Source organism: Rutidosis leptorrhynchoides, chromosome 11 (assembly GCF_046630445.1).
Source record: "Rutidosis leptorrhynchoides isolate AG116_Rl617_1_P2 chromosome 11, CSIRO_AGI_Rlap_v1, whole genome shotgun sequence".
Taxonomy (NCBI): Eukaryota; Viridiplantae; Streptophyta; class Magnoliopsida; order Asterales; family Asteraceae; genus Rutidosis; species Rutidosis leptorrhynchoides.
In genome coordinates, this window is record NC_092343.1 from 115,924,949 (window position 1) to 115,942,799 (window position 17,851).

Genomic DNA, 17,851 nt, shown 5'->3' on the forward strand with positions numbered 1-17,851 from the left:
CACAATAACTTTGATACAAGATAGTTGTGAAGACAATTCTAGCTAGTACACAAGTCGTTCGGCAAAGGCAATAAAGACACGTAATTCATACGTCCAGAAACAAGTCATGCATTCTGGTTTTACTAGGACTACTTCCCATCCTTGGTCTTGTGCAACATAACCGTTATGGCCGTTGATAAGACAGCGTGTTGTAACGTCATCAAAGGGACGAGGGTTACGTAATGTCCAACAGTCCCGTAATAATCTAAAAACCTCATTTCTTACCCCAATTACCGACTCCGTCACTTGTGGAAACGTTTTGTTTAATAGTTGTAGCCCGATGTTCTTGTTCTCACTTTGGTGAGAAGCGAACATTACTAATCCGTAAGCATAACATGCTTCTTTATGTTGCATGTTAGCCGCTTTTTCTAAATCACGAAGTCCAATATTCGGATATATTGAGTCAAAATAATTTCTTAACCCGTTGCGTAAAATAGCATTTGGGTTCCCCGCAATATATGCGTCAAAGTAAACACATCGTAACTTATGGGTTTCCCAATGTGATATCCCCCATCTTTCAAACGAAAGTCTCTTATAAACCAAGACATTCTTGGAACGTTCTTCGAATGTCTTACAAACTGATCTCGCCTTAAATAGTTGTGCCGAAGAATTCTGGCCGACTCTAGACAAGATTTCATCAATCATGTCTCCGGGTAGGTCTCTTAAAATATTGGGTTGTCTATCCATTTTGTGTTTTTAAACTGTAAAATAGACAAGAGTTAGTTTCATAAAAAAAATACTTATTAATACAAGCAATTTTTACATATATCATAAAGCATAAGAACACTATATTACATATATTACACCACACGAATACAACTATCTTATTCCGACTTGCTCGTTTCTTCTTCTTCGGTTTTGGTTCGTTTTTCCAAGTTTCTAGGGATATATGATGTTCCCCTAATACGAGCCGTCGTTGTCCACATTGGTTTAGAAAAACCTGGTGGTTTAGAGGTTCCCGGGTCATTGTTACAACTTAAGGACTTCGGGGGTTGACGATACATATAAAGTTCATCGGGGTTGGAATTAGATTTCTCTATTTTTATGCCCTTTCCCTTATTATTTTCTTTTGCCTTTTTAAATTCAGTTGGGGTAATTTCTATAACATCATCGAAATTTTCGTCGGAATCCGATTCATCGGAGAATTGGTAATCCTCCCAATATTTTGCTTCCTTGGCGGAAACACCATTGACCATAATTAACTTTGGTCGGTTGGTTGAGGATTTTCTTTTACTTAACCGTTTTATTATTTCCCCCACCGGTTCTATTTCTTCATCCGGTTCCGATTCTTCTTCCGGTTCCGATTCTTCTTCCGGTTCCTCTTCGGGAACTTGTGAATCAGTCCACAAATCATTCCAATTTACATTTGACTCTTCATTATTATTAGGTGAGTCAATGGGACTTGTTCTAGAGGTAGACATCTATCACATAATATCAAACACGTTAAGAGATTAATATATCACATAATATTCATATGTTAAAAATATATAGTTTCCAACAAAAATGTTAAGCAATCATTTTTAAAGAAAACACGGTCGAAGTCCAGACTCACTAATGCATCCTAACAAACTCGATAAGACACACTAATGCAAATTTTCTGGTTCTCTAAGACCAACGCTCGGATACCAACTGAAATGTCCCGTTCTTATTGATTAAAAACGTTCCATATTAATTGATTTCGTTGCGAGGTTTTGACCTCTATATGAGACGTTTTTCAAAGACTGCATTCATTTTTAAACAAACCATAACCTTTATTTCATCAATAAAGGTTTAAAAAGCTTTACGTAGATTATCAAATAATGATAATCTAATATATCCTGTTTACACACGACCATTACATAATGGTTTACAATACAAATATGTTACAACAAAATAAGTTTCTTGAATGCAGTTTTTACACAATATCATACAAGCATGGACTCCAAATCTTGTCCTTATTTAAGTATGCGACAGCGGAAGCTCTTAATAATCGCCTGAGAATAAACATGCTTAAAACGTCAACAAAAATGTTGGTGAGTTATAGGTTTAACCTATATATATCAAATCGTAACAATAGACCACAAGATTTCATATTTCAATACACATCCCATACATAGAGATAAAAATCATTCATATGGTGAACACCTGGTAACCGACAATAACAAGATGCATATATAAGAATATCCCCATCATTCCGGGACACCCTTCGGATATGATATAAATTTCGAAGTACTAAAGCATCCGGTACTTTGGATGGGGTTTGTTAGGCCCAATAGATCTATCTTTAGGATTCGCGTCAATTAGGGTGTCTGTTCCCTAATTCTTAGATTACCAGACTTAATAAAAAGGGGCATATTCGATTTCGATAATTCAACCATAGAATGTAGTTTCACGTACTTGTGTCTATTTTGTAAATCATTTATAAAACCTGCATGTATTCTCATCCCAAAAATATTAGATTTTAAAAGTGGGACTATAACTCACTTTCACAGATTTTTACTTCGTCGGGAAGTAAGACTTGGCCACTGGTTGATTCACGAACCTATAACAATATATACATATATATCAAAGTATGTTCAAAAATATATTTACAACACTTTTAATATATTTTGATGTTTTAAGTTTATTAAGTCAGCTGTCCTCGTTAGTAACCTACAACTAGTTGTCCACAGTTAGATGTACAGAAATAAATCGATAAATATTATCTTGAATCAATCCACGACCCAGTGTATACGTATCTCAGTATTGATCACAACTCAAACTATATATATTTTGGAATCAACCTCAACCCTGTATAGCTAACTCCAACATTCACATATAGAGTGTCTATGGTTGTTCCGAAATATATATAGATGTGTCGACATGATAGGTCGAAACATTGTATACGTGTCTATGGTATCTCAAGATTACATAATATACAATACAAGTTGATTAAGTTATGGTTGGAATAGATTTGTTACCAATTTTCACGTAGCTAAAATGAGAAAAATTATCCAATCTTGTTTTACCCATAACTTCTTCATTTTAAATCCGTTTTGAGTGAATCAAATTGCTATGGTTTCATATTGAACTCTATTTTATGAATCTAAACAGAAAAGTATAGGTTTATAGTCAGAAAAATAAGTTACAAGTCGTTTTTGTAAAGGTAGTCATTTCAGTCGAAAGAACGACGTCTAGATGACCATTTTAGAAAACATACTTCCACTTTGAGTTTAACCATAATTTTTGGATATAGTTTCATGTTCATAATAAAAATCATTTTCTCAGAATAACAACTTTTAAATCAAAGTTTATCATAGTTTTTAATTAACTAACCCAAAACAGCCCGCGGTGTTACTACGACGGCGTAAATCCGGTTTTACGGTATTTTTCGTGTTTCCAGGTTTTAAATCATTAAGTTAGCATATCATATAGATATAGAACATGTGTTTAGTTGATTTTAAAAGTCAAGTTAGAAGGATTAACTTTTGTTTGCGAACAAGTTTAGAATTAACTAAACTATGTTCTAGTGATTACAAGTTTAAACCTTCGAATAAGATAGCTTTATATGTATGAATCGAATGATGTTATGAACATCATTACTACCTTAAGTTCCTTGGATGAACCTACTGGAAAAGAGAAAAATGGATCTAGCTTCAATGGATCCTTGGATGGCTCAAAGTTCTTGAAGCAAAATCATGACACGAAAACAAGTTCAAGTAAGATCATCACTTGAAATAAGATTGTTATAGTTATAGAAATTGAACCAAAGTTTGAATATGATTATTACCTTGTATTAGAATGATAACCTACTGTAAGAAACAAAGATTTCTTGAGGTTGGATGATCACCTTACAAGATTGGAAGTGAGCTAGCAAACTTGAAAGTATTCTTGATTTTATGAAACTAGAACTTTTGGAATTTATGAAGAACACTTAGAACTTGAAGATAGAACTTGAGAGAGTTCAATTAGATGAAGAAAATTGAAGAATGAAAGTGTTTGTAGGTGTTTTTGGTCGTTGGTGTATGGATTAGATATAAAGGATATGTAATTTTGTTTTCATGTAAATAAGTCATGAATGATTACTCATATTTTTGTAATCTTATGAGATATTTCATGCTAGTTGCCAAATGATGGTTCCCACATGTGTTAGGTGACTCACATGGGCTGCTAAGAGCTGATCATTGGAGTGTATATACCAATAGTACATACATCTAAAAGCTGTGTATTGTACGAGTACGAATACGGGTGCATACGAGTAGAATTGTTGATGAAACTGAACGAGAATGTAATTGTAAGCATTTTTGTTAAGTAGAAGTATTTTGATAAGTGTATTGAAGTCTTTCAAAAGTGTATAAATACATATTAAAACACTACATGTATATACATTTTAACTGAGTCGTTAAGTCATCGTTAGTCGTTACATGTAAGTGTTGTTTTGAAACCTTTAGGTTAACGATCTTGTTAAATGTTGTTAATCCAATGTTTATAATATCAAATGAGATTTTAAATTATTATATTATCATGATATTATCATGTATGAATATCTCTTAATATGATATATATACATTAAATGTCTTTACAACGATAATCGTTACATATATGTCTCGTTTAAAAATCATTAAGTTAGTAGTCTTGTTTTTACATATGTAGTTCATTGTTAATATACTTAATGATATGTTTACTTATCATAGTATCATGTTAACTATATATATATCCATATATATGTCATCATATAGTTTTTACAAGTTTTAACGTTCGTGAATCACCGGTCAACTTGGGTGGTCAATTGTCTATATGAAACATATTTCAATTAATCAAGTCTTAACAAGTTTGATTGCTTAACATGTTGGAAACATTTAATCATGTAAATATCAATCTCAATTAATATATATAAACATGGAAAAGTTCGGGTCACTACATAAGATCTCTACCCCTCTTTCTTAAACTTGTCCAATACTGATCAAGTTATTCATTAGATCAGGAACAAAATACACATCACTTAACGTATATACGACCCCTTCAATATCAAGACGAACACTCCCTTTTCCAGTAACAGCCATCCGTACATCATTTCCAAGACGTATATTATTTCGGTAGGAGTCATCTAACGAAGAAAACCATTTCTTTTCACCCGTCATATGATTCGAGCAGCCCGAATCAAGAAACCAAACACCTTGATTTTTTGAATCACCATCAATAGCTTGAACCATCAAAACCATTTCCTCCGTATCATCATATTCGACATAGTTAGCATCCTTCTCCCAATCTGGATACACGCTTTGAAAATGTCCAAGTTTGTGACACTTATAGCACTCGATGGTACTCTTGTCAAATGATGATCTACCACGCCCTCTACCTCTACTTGAACCACTACGTCCTCTTCCCCGACCTCGAGAGGATAAACCTGTTGTTATCTTCAAAGCCTGTTCATCTTCTTGTTGCCCGATCATACGTTGCTCATGAACAAGAAGGCTACCGTGTAGTTCATCAATCGTCATTGTGTCGAGATTGTTCGATTCTTCAATCGAGCAGACAACGTAATTAAACTTTGGGCTCAAGGATCGTAATATTTTAGCAACAATTGTACCTGTTGTCGGTTGCTCACCGTTAGCCTTCATTTTGTTCATAATCGTCAGGATTCGGGCAAGGTAAGTGTCAACCTTTTCACCATCCTTCATCGAGAGCAGTTCATACTCTTTTCTCAAAGCCTGTAGTTGAGCTCTCTTTACCTTCGTAGAGCCCTCATAGTTCTGTTTCATGGAGTCCCAAATGCCCTTTGAAGAGCTTTTATCCAGGATAGTTTCCAAGATTTCTCTTTCAATTGCTTGGAATAGATAGTTTTTCACTCTCAAATCCTTCAACTTTGCTTCATTGGTAGCCTTTCTCTGAGCCTCACTTGGATTAACGGTTTGTGCTGGAACACCATCTTCCACCAAGCTCCAAATTTCCTTACTCCTTAGGTAATTCTCCATTAACAAAGCCCAGTGATCAAAGTGACCATCGAACTTTGGGATTGCTGGCTGCACAAACTTATCAGAGTTCTCCATTACTTCCTCTCTTTCTTAACTTTTGACAGTAAGGAACTCTTTGACCTAGCTCTGATACCAAATGTTGATATCACACTCACAATTCACAAGTATAGAAAACAATCAATATTGGTGCTCAAAAGCTTTTCTGATGATTTTATTCATGCTGCCAAAAGGATATATATATATAGACTTACAAAGAGTAACAAAAATAACGTTGGAAAAAACAACTGACTTCTCATTCTATTGGATGACTAGAATTATTCAAAACAAACTACTCCTGCAAAACATGACTTATTCAAACGTGACCCACGACCAACAAATGACCCAACACATATGACCTCCCATGTGAAATTGAGTTTTGTTGTATATTATTACTCATATAAACACGTAACATAACTCATCATGTTAATGAAAGGTATCCCAACCCAATAATATTTAATTTATTCTAGAAATTATTATGTTACTCTTTTATCTTTTCATATTAAAAATTTTTCAGACATTTTTTGTAACTCGCTCGGGGCATTAGATATTCCACAGTCGGCCCCTGATCACTAGCTTGCTGGTATGGTTAATGGATTATGTGGGCATATTTGGTTGGAAGTTGAGTTTTGATCTCATTGTTTTTCATGTAACCTGTTCTGCCGCGATTCTTTGAAGAAGGCCTTGGTGCTTGTTGTACGAAGACGCTGGTGTATCGTGGATGGAGGTTCAATAGTTTTGTGTTTGCTTGTTAGTTATATTTCAAGGTTGTATGATCAGCTCAATAGTTGTTACAAGTTATTCGTAGTTTCAATTAGTTGTCACAAATGGGTAGTTCAATTTGATTGTAGGATCTATTCAATATAGACTAAGCATCTCTATAATCATGTGTAACTCAACGAATCCTCATATCGTATTTATTTAAACTTTGTTTTCAGGAAAAAAATATTTGAGTGTCTGGTCTATTTGTGCATTGTTGTTATTACCTATATAAGATAATATAATGAATGAGGGAACCTTGAGCATCATTTGGTTTGTATAAAAAAAAGAGTTCATAATTTAATTCTCGATGATGATTTGGAGTGGGTTTTCGCAAAGCATTTCATTTTTTTAAAATAATACATAAATATTTTGATGCGTTTTGTATTTTATTTTATAAAAGGATGTTACATCTGATTTAATATTTGATTTTTTTACTTTTAACTCCATAAACAACATAAAGTGCTTCTCACGAGGTGAGCACAATCTTTACACAAACTATGATGGAAATAAACATACCCGCTGGTTCTCTCTTTTAGAGAGAAACGGTGCTAGAAAGAAACAATTGCAGTTAAAACAACCCTACATTTCCTCAACGAAATGAGGGAATTACATAATATTTTTACCCTAACGATAACTTTAATGGATTTCATTAAAGAAAGCTCTTTGTGCCGCCGATAAAAATATCATATTATTTTTTACAAAACTTTTGTGCCGCCGATAATAATATCTAATTTTGGGGCACCTATTACTGATCTGGAGATGTGTTAACATACATTCTCAAGCCAGAACATATTCTCTAAGGAGTGTGTTTCTCCGATCAAGGGGGCATGAATTACCTTATTACAAGAATACCACATAACCCAAATTATAACGTATCTAGAAGCAAGACATAGTTTGTTTACCTTTGTTGATCTCACCTGCATAATGGATGAGCTTACCACATTCATGATTCCACTTGGTATTGAGCTCATATTCTCCACCACTCCAAAAAAAAATCGTTATAATGGGATGGTGTACCTACAAGAAGTGAACAAATGATCTAATGTTTCATCGGCAGACTGACAAAATTGTCACAATGTTGATTCCAAGTGTAGGCTCCAAGCACCCAGATTTACACGCGTGGGGTATACCATTATGAATTAGTCGTCAAGTAAATATATTGACCTTCTTCGGAATACAAGATACCCATTTGCTTCTACGCAGGTTCTCAAGCAATTCCTTATCTAAGGGATGTGACACTGGAAAATTTTCACGCGTACTAAGACCCCAACACCATGTATGCGGTAATGGTGATAATTCTTGAATTGGCGTTATTCTTTCTTCCAAATTCAGCATTTCAAATGTGTTCTACCAACAACAGTTCTTCTCCATTCCTAATTGCCTTTCACTCATGAATCTGTATTACAAACCCATTCTGCAATCATTCCTCCTTTATTTATTTCCACTGTGTTAGAACAATGAATTCCCCGTAGCAATCACTTTATTATCATATATTTATAGAGTACAGAAACCCTAACATTACATAGAAACCCTAGCATACTCTGTAAGCCCATAATACATATTGGACTCGGGCTAAATATATTGGCTAACACTCCCCCGCAGTCCGAGCGGCGAAATCGCGAAAGCTCGGACTGAAAAGAAACACAAATATCAAATAAATAGTAATAAAAAAAAACATAATATATTTTTTTTCTTGATTTGTTTCGCCGAATAGACCGATATTCGCTGATTTGGTTGCGTATGTCTTGATGTCTTCTCCTTTTCCGTAGCGTTTTTTTTTCTTTTACGCCGTGGCTTGTGCCTAAGGATCAAGTACCACTTTCGTATGCAATTTATGTCGACGATAACAATATTCTTCAACGCTGCAAACAAGAGTTTTGACTATATTCACTTTTTTCGTGTTTTTTTTTATTCCTCTTTTTTTTCGGGGTTTGAAACCTAGTCAAGCTAGGCGGCTCAGCCCCACGCCGATTTTATTTTTTTATTTTTTTAAAAAAGAAAACAAAAATAAGAATATAAAAACTATGACATGTAGATACAGAAACAAGAGTAATTAATTGATATGGGGTAATGACATTTGCAAGATGTTAACTTTAGAAACAAAGGTGGTCTTCATTCGGTGGCAATTGATGAAATTGTTGATATTATCCTTATATACTAAACCTCATTCAGAATTTGTTGTTATCCTTACATACTAAACCTCATTCAGAATTTGGTCGTTCCATTCAACAAATAACCCAAAACGACTACTGTTGCCCACCTATTTATTTACACCACCGCTAGAAAGAAAAAAAAACCCTATTTCTGATTTCTTCCTCTCCACTTGCGATCTTTCTCTTTCTTTCTGGGTGAACCGATTGAAGATGTACAACACAAATTAGGGTTTGAGGCGATTAACCTCAAACTCTTCTTCATGGTCTCCTTCATTCTATTTGTGGCTGGCACAAACTATCTGATGTAGACATATGCTACAAATTAGGGTTTGACGCGATTGATGGGTTACTTGATTTCTGTTGGCTTTGCTCTTTACCTCCGTGCTTCCACGCTCAGTTACGAAGAACGACATCTTATTTTGTGGTCTTAAAGCTATCGATGGCTTTGAAAGTTTAGGGTTTCATACCGTTCTTATTCGTAAAAGTGATTATGCGATTTTGGCCCTCTTGGTAGGTTTTGTCCCCGGCGTTAATCGATTTGTGCCTGTATTTAGGTTGGGGTGCCGTCGGTTCTCATCCGATTGTTGTTAGGTATCTTTGGATTTCACATTGTCACTCTTGAAAATAGGTATACTTCTCGAATAACTTTTACAAATTGTTAATGGTTAATGGATTTATATATGTTTGTTATTGTTCTTTGTTCTGATATATATGGAGTGCCTGAATCTCTTTTATGTGTAATTTGTCATTTTAATGTCTTATACTTGATAGCTGGTTGTTTATAAATTTCCATGAAACACAAAAAATCACAACAAAAACAAAGGAAGCTCATACGACAACACAGTTTTAAGAAATGAAATCAGGAATAATTACATCACATCAATATTATATTTACATGTGCATCATAGAATATTGTTGATATGGAGTTCTTTAAGTAGTGAAGTTGCAATCTGTTTTGACCTGCTATTTGGTTTACTTAAAGCACTCCAAATACCAGGTGATATGGAGTGCTTTAAGAAGTGAAGTTGTAATCTAAATTGTGTCAATTTAAAGTCAAACAGATGTACAAAAGAAAACAGAATAGTACTGATGCTGTTTTTTTATGTTGCATCTTAACAGTTTGCTATATCTGTGATGGTGAAATACGTGTGCCTTCGGTCACCTCTTGGCAAGGCAACATATTAGTTGCAGCCATGGTGACCGATTAAATGTTTCTGATGCCACCTATTACATGGAGTTTGGTTGCCGTCTTAAGACATGGTAGCCTCTTTGTTGTTAAATGATTGTAGCAAAAAAACATATGTTTTGCCATGATTTTCAATACCGTTGTTCAGTTGGAATATCTATCAGTGACATCGTCTTTTGGCACTCACAACTCAAGAAGGTTTAATAAAGTAGGCTGTGATGATATATATGTGGGAGTTGGGTCGAGCAACGAGAAAAAATGAGTTCGTATCTTGGCGAGGCAATCAAAAGATAGCAGACATGGCGATTCATGTTCTCTGCTTGATTTTAAACACGGATCTGAGCCTCATTTCTTCTTCTTTTTTCTCCTTATCAAATTTCTGTTGGTATTACTATTGTTATTTACTAATCATGAAGTGTAGGAGGTATTAAAGATAAATAAACAGTTAGAGAGTGGAGCAATATTAAAACGTCTCTGCTTATGAAGGTAAACATTTGTTCACTTGCAGTTATTTTTCTCCAATTGAAATTAATGAGTTTTGGTATTGAAATTTGATTATTTTTCTCCGTCCGATTTTTTGGCGTCGGTAGTGTCTATCCATATGTTTCGTTGCCACAGATTTCACGCAAGTATTATTTGTAATGCGCAAATCGTTTAGACACTTTATCTAATTCTGTTGTGTCTACAAGTGGTGTTGGTTTTAGTGTTAGTGACTGCTGGTGATTGATATAATATGTTAGACGATATATTGATGTAATTTTATACGTTTGCATTGCACATATTAGATGTCAACTTGCTTTTTGTAGGTTATGAGTTATTATAATTCACATGATAGTAATCAGTGGTGTTTTTGTAAAATTTGTTTGTAAGTAGTAGTTCTTTTTCTTTTTATTTTCTTAAAACTTAGTTGCAATGGTGGCGTCTTGGTAATTTTTTATGGTCACAAGGATAATGCATTGTTGTATAAGGTGATAGCTATAGTCAATTCAATGTCTTCCCTTCTTCTATTGTTCTGCTTAACTTATAGTTGTCACTGTAGGTACTTCTTCGCATTGCCTTTAATTGCTGCTTTGTTGAGTAAGTTTTCTGATGTCCTTTTACTTTTTAAGCCATTGCCTTATGTTATATTTAGTTGCTTATTTCCATTTGAAAACGTTCATAGTGTGCGATTGTTTAACGAGTTGATCATGGTTATGGATATCTGGTGCTCGAATTGGTCGGTACATATAGAGGCTTTAGGTTATTGTTCATTCTGCTCTTTTGTTGCATAACTATCCTATATTATGTTTAATTTTTTTGAGTTTGAGGATATATTAGTCTGTTTTGTTATGCTCTGTTATGCTGCAGCAGCAGCCTAAAGTTAAGTGCGAAATGTCAGGAGATTCAATAGAAATAGAAACGCTTCTAATAGTGGATTTGATGGCCACATTATTGATTTTCATATACCAGTAGTGTCTTCAACACAAGCAGCTACTAGAAATATGTTAGGAAGTCATAATCGTTTGGAGGGTTTTGTTTCTGATCCTTTATCTTTTGCTGCCAACACTTTGAAGCTATCCAAAACACTGCAAGTACCCCGATAGTTGAAAGTGGTATTGTTTTATTTATTTATGGGTTTTTCTTTTGTGATTCATGGTATTGTTTTCTAAATGACATTTAACTTTTTTCAGATCTTGATGGTCATAATGATATGCCTGTTGCAAAGTAGTAATCACTCGACTTTCGTTCTACATATTTTGTCCTCTGCTGCTACCACTTCTGAGGCAACAAGAAACACTATAACTCTCCTAAGTGCACAAAATTGTAATTCCATATTTATTTATGTGGTTCCTAAGTACTCCAATATTTAACCATTTTCTTTATTATCAAGTAATTGGTGTATCTTTGTTTATTCCTTACTTGCTCAACATAAGTAGTTTTTATATGTGTAAAATTCCTCATGATATTGCAACATGACAGATAACACCACTATGCGATCTCAAGCCCGGTGACGTCGGAAACACAATTGTAGCTAAAGTACACGGGACACAACACCAACGGCTTTCTGCTGCATGAATACTACTGTCCTATTAACCTCTCTTACACAAGTAATAGTAGATATGAGAAATATGTTGCAACTGCTGTCAAGTATAATGTTTTCATGTTACAATAACAACATATGCAAATTCAACGTGCTCATGCATCTTTGTGTATTGGATTTGATAAGCAGTGTCCTTCAGTACATCATTCAAAAGATTCGAGGACACAAAAGCCATAAAGGAAAAAGATTCAGCATTTTACAAGTAATGTTTTGGTAGCATAAACAAATCTCAAAACAACAAATCACGACAACTTTTGTTTTCTTACCACACGACCAAAAGCTACTTCAAATAGATAACCAACGGACACCGCAGCAACGCGCGGTCCGATTGATTACTAGTTACGGATATTTGAAGAGAAAAAGCTTGTCGTTAGACATCTAGATGATACGGCATAAATTAATAGAAAATAAGGGTATTCAGTGGTTGATATCAAAGATAGATTAATTAAGATGACCACTTACGTGATATTTAGAAGAAGAGAAGAAAAGAAAAAGATACGAAGAAGAAAGATAGTCACGGCACTAAGATAGATTAGGGTTATTTGACGGGGCGGTATAGAGATAGTGGCTAGGTCTGAGGATCAAACCCGCTCGGATACCATGTTAGAACAATGAATTCCCCGTAACAATCACTTTATTATCATTCAATATTTATAGAGTACAGAAACCCTAACATTACATAGAAACCCTAGCATACTCTGTAAGCCCATAATACATATTGGACTCGGGCTAAATATATTAGCTAACACAATGCATACAACCTTGGATAAAGGTTTGAGAGACTTGTATCGGTATTAGGTATCCATATATGTTCCCAATAAAACATACTATCACCTTGGACAATTTTACGCCTGATAGAATTGGAGAATAAGACCTCTATCTCATCGCATTCAAAACCAAACTTGCAAATGCCCTTCCAAACTAAAGCATGTAAGGAGCTATATGCATATTGTGCCAGACATCCTTTATCTCCATTAATAGAGACAATATTTTTGCGTTACCGAGAGTTTGTTCTGTGTTTAAATCGCCACGACCATTGGGCTTAACAAGCTAATGTTCTTAGCTTTTAAGCTACCTATCCCCAGCCCTTTACATGCTTGATTTGTGCGCATGTGTTTTCTTCCACTTCATCCACGAGAAGTTTTTCTTATCAAGCACATTCCAAAAGAATTTACGCCTCAATGATTCAAGGATTTTTATAATGCCACATGGTGCCTTGAATATAGTTAATATAATGGCAAACAACCAAGTATTGATTTAACCAAAGTAAGCCTCCCATCAATTTAAAAGGACTTGGCTTTCCACAATCGATTCAAAAACTTTTACTCCACACCATTCCAAGCATTCAAAGATCCTATATGCTTACCAACCGATAATCCAAGAACGTGAGAGGAAGGAAACCATGAGCACAAGCTGGAGATAAAGCTAAAAGGTTAACCTCCACATCGTCAACATTTACACCATCTATTTTGCTTTTAGCAAGGTTAATTTGTAGGTCGAGGTATCTCCAAATCATTTGAGGGTTCTTACTAAATAAGAAGTGTTGCTTCTAAACCATTCCAAAAAAGCGTAATCGGCAAATTGTAAATGAGAGAATTCCACTTCTCGTGATCCTACTTCTACACCTTTATAATAGCCTTATTCTCTAGCCTGATTAGTTGCATACTAAGAGCCTCAATCACAATTAAGAATAAAAATGAAGATAATTGATCACCATGTCTAAGACCTTTTTTAAGGAGAATTCTTTGGATGAGCTTCCATTAATAAGAACTGAAGAACACCATGATTGCAAACATCCCATTATCCACCTGCATTATCTATCTCCAAAGTTCATTTGCTTCAAAATTTCTACAAGAAAGTCTCAGTTAACACTGTCTAATGGTTTTTCAAAGTCCACTTTGAAGAGAAACATTTTCTTTTTATTATTTTTGAACCAACTCACTACTTCGTTTGCAACCAAATTTTCATTGATGATTTGTCTTCCTTAAAGAAAGGTTAATTGTGTAGGACCAATGAGATTGGGCATTACCCTTTTAAGCTTAATTGCTAAAACTTTAGCCACAATTTTATATAAACATCCGATAAGGCTTACCATTTTTAAGGTAAAGACAATTTAATTTTTGTCCGAATAGACAACCTTATAAGGTTATTAAATAAATATTTATTATGTTTCAACTACATATTTAGGACATATGAGGTTGTTAATGTGTTGATATGACACACATTGAATTATTTAATGAAGTTAAAATTTTCTTATATATGTGCAAAGTGATATTTAAAAAAATAAGTTAAGAATTTATTAAATGCACTTTAACGTATATCACGCGAAATATGTTAAAAACTCATACGTCAAGCTGGACAATTTATTGCGGGATTAAAGACAAAATTAACCAACGAAATACAAAAATATATACTCTGTATATCGTATCTCGAATTTTTACAAAGGGAAGTGATCCTTCCACCACTCCATTTCACCATACACCACCAAATCATTTTTTAGACATTTTTACCCTTTTCCCTAATTTGCCATATTACACTCTTTATTTTTAACATAAAGTAATTAAATCAATTCTCCTCACAACTTACTTATTAAATTAAGTAGAAGAATTGTTTACGATTGATCGGAATCGACGGGATTAAACTGCCATGGCTATAAACTCCACTATTATAACTCATTCAACCTCCGTACAATAATTTGTGCTATCGCTCTCCAAACAAATTATTATAAGGTACATTAGCTAGAGGAAAATTAAAATAACTTTTAAAGATGTACAATAATTTTTAAGGGTTTTATCTCAATTACGTGATTAGCAAACACTAGATTGATGTCAATTAACAGAACCCTAATACTCATAAATTTTGTGCAAAAAAAAAAAAAAAAAAAAAAAAAAAAAAAACCCTAAAATTAGAAGATAAACAAAATTAAGAAGCGAAATTGTGAAGTGATATTTACTTAATTGAACACTTCTCTTGAGACGTGGTACTAATTTGCGTTGGTTTTTATATAATTGATGAGACAGTAGTAGACGAGCAATGAAGTGGTAGAACTTTCTTTAATGCCCGTTCATATCGATTATAAACGTTACATAATAATTGGTTACATTGCGAGGTATTTGACCTCTATATGATACATTTTACAAACATTGCATTCGTTTTCAAAAGAAAAACTTTTATTTCAACGAAAGTTGACAGACATACATACCATCTCATAATATATCCAAACTATGAATGACTTATTATTAATCTTGGTGAACTCAACGACTCGAATGTAACGTCTTTTGAAATATGTCATGAATGACTCCAAGTAATATCTTTAAAATGAGCAAATGCACAGCGGAAGATTTCTTTAATACCTGAGAATAAACATGCTTTAGAGTGTCAACCAAAAGGTTGGTGAGTTCATTAGTTTATCGTAATCAATCATTCCATAGTTTTAATAGACCACAAGATTTCATTTTCATAGTTAACTGCAGGAACACTCATCTGCAAAAGTCATTCATATGGTGAACACCTGGTAACCGACATTAACAAATGCATCTAGAATATCCCCAAATATACAGGTACACTCATCTGTATATAAAATCGAAGTACTAAAGCATCCATAACCTGGATGGGGTTTGTTAGGCCCAATAGATCTATCTTTAGTATTCGCGTCAATTAGGGGGTCTGTTCCCTAATTCTTAGGCTACCAAGCTAAAAGTGTGATATCCGGTATAATGATTCAGCCATAGAATGTAGTTTTAAGTACTTGTGTCTATTTCGTAAACCAATTGTATAAACAGCGCATGTATTCTCAGTCTCAAAAATATATATTGCAAAAGCATTTAAAAAGGGAGCAAATGAAACTCACAATACTGTATTTTGTAGCAATTATGCAAATGACGGCACTGAACAAGTGCAGGGTTGGCCTCGGATTCACGAACCTATATTAATTATATATATTTATATGTTGTTCAATATCTGTCTAACAATTTAGGTCAAGTCATAGTGTATCACAATCCTAATGCTCGAGATTATCATGCAAAAGTCAACAAAAGTCGACTTGACCCAAAATGGCTTTCAAAATTTATACATGTTTATTATATAATTTAAATATAGTCATTATATGTATTTACATATATTTATCAGATTTTATTAGAGTAATTAATACAAGTCATTTATTAATAAAACTTATATTAAAATTTATATATGATAAAAATATTTTTTTTATATATCTCAAGTAATAAAATTTATTAAGTTCACTTAATATCATAAAAATATAGTAGTATGTATTATTAATGTAATTATATTACGTGTAGTAAAAATATCTTTATATCACATATTTATTCGATAAAATAATATTAATAATAATAATGAGTAAAAGTTGTATTATTTTGTAATAATAATAATTATTATTATTATTCTACTAATAATAACAATAACAATATTTATATTTACTAATGATGATATTAATTATTAATTATAATAAAATGATTTTTCTAATCATGATAATTTTAATAATAACGATACTTTTTATTATTAACTGTAATAATAATAATAATTTATAATAATAAAATTTCTATTCAAAATGATAATTTTTAATAATAATAATACTAAAATGATAATAATAATGATATTTAATAATAACAATGATATTTCTATTAAAATCAAAATTTTAATAAAAATGATAGTTTTAATATTAATGAAACTTTTAATAATAACGATAAGAATAATAAAATGATAGTTTTGATAAAAATATTAATTATTTTAATAATAATAATAATAATAATAATAATAATAATAATAATAATAATAATAATAATAATAATAATAATAATAATAATAATAATAATAATAATATTGATTATTAGATAATAATAATAATGACGATAATAACAACGATAACGATAACGATAACGATAACGATAACGATAACGATGATAGTAATAATAATAATAATCATTTAAACAATAATACTTAAAATTATAGATAATTCAACTGACTATAACTTTTAATCCGTTCATCGAAACCATACGCTTTCTAAATGAAAGTTATTAATTTTTCGCCAGCTTTCCAACGACAAGCATATCATATACCTTATCTCAGTAGTATATGTATCAAATTCATAATTCATCAAAACTATCTAACGACCAAATTAAGCATACAAACATGCATGATTATATATATACTCGAGCACTAGTCTGGGATACACTATTTGTGACGCCCCGTACTAAATCATCATGTACGGACCATCATCAACAGGATCATTACAAGGTTAAGTACTATATGCGTTTTCAAAACAGAGTTTGCCTTCATTAATAAAAGTGACGTCATAACATACGTCAATTGTTTTACAAATCAAAAGCATGCTTCGCTAAGTAGAAGCAATAAGTAAGTGTACGTGACCCCAATGGTCGTTACATAACATAGTTTCAAAAGTAAATAAGTTTGAATGCAAGATAAGTAGTCATGCGATAACAACTCTAAGCAGCGGGTTCTACAGCACGACTAGTATGATAGCGGAAGCGACTTCAAGCACCTGAGAAATACATGCTTAAAATGTCAACACAAAGGTTGGTGAGCTATAGTTTAAGTATAACAGTAATGTAAGTAGGCCACAAGATTTCAGTGCTACAACGAGCGTTTCAAAAGTATGTAAAAGTATATGCTTAACCGTGGGCAC

At 33.0% G+C, this 17,851-nt stretch overlaps 1 long non-coding RNA gene across 2 annotated transcripts; it reads left to right on the forward strand.

Moving 5' to 3' along the window:
• Window positions 1-8,971: 8,971 nt before the first annotated feature.
• On the forward strand, window positions 8,972-12,377 carry LOC139876620 (uncharacterized). Of its 2 annotated transcripts, XR_011768204.1 has the most exons (6): window positions 8,972-9,551; window positions 10,043-10,595; window positions 11,149-11,186; window positions 11,272-11,701; window positions 11,780-11,912; window positions 12,069-12,377. It is a non-coding gene; the product is annotated as an uncharacterized lncRNA (long non-coding RNA). The 2 variants fall into 2 exon arrangements; XR_011768203.1 differs by having other exon boundaries at window positions 11,149-11,701.
• Window positions 12,378-17,851: the final 5,474 nt, after the last annotated feature.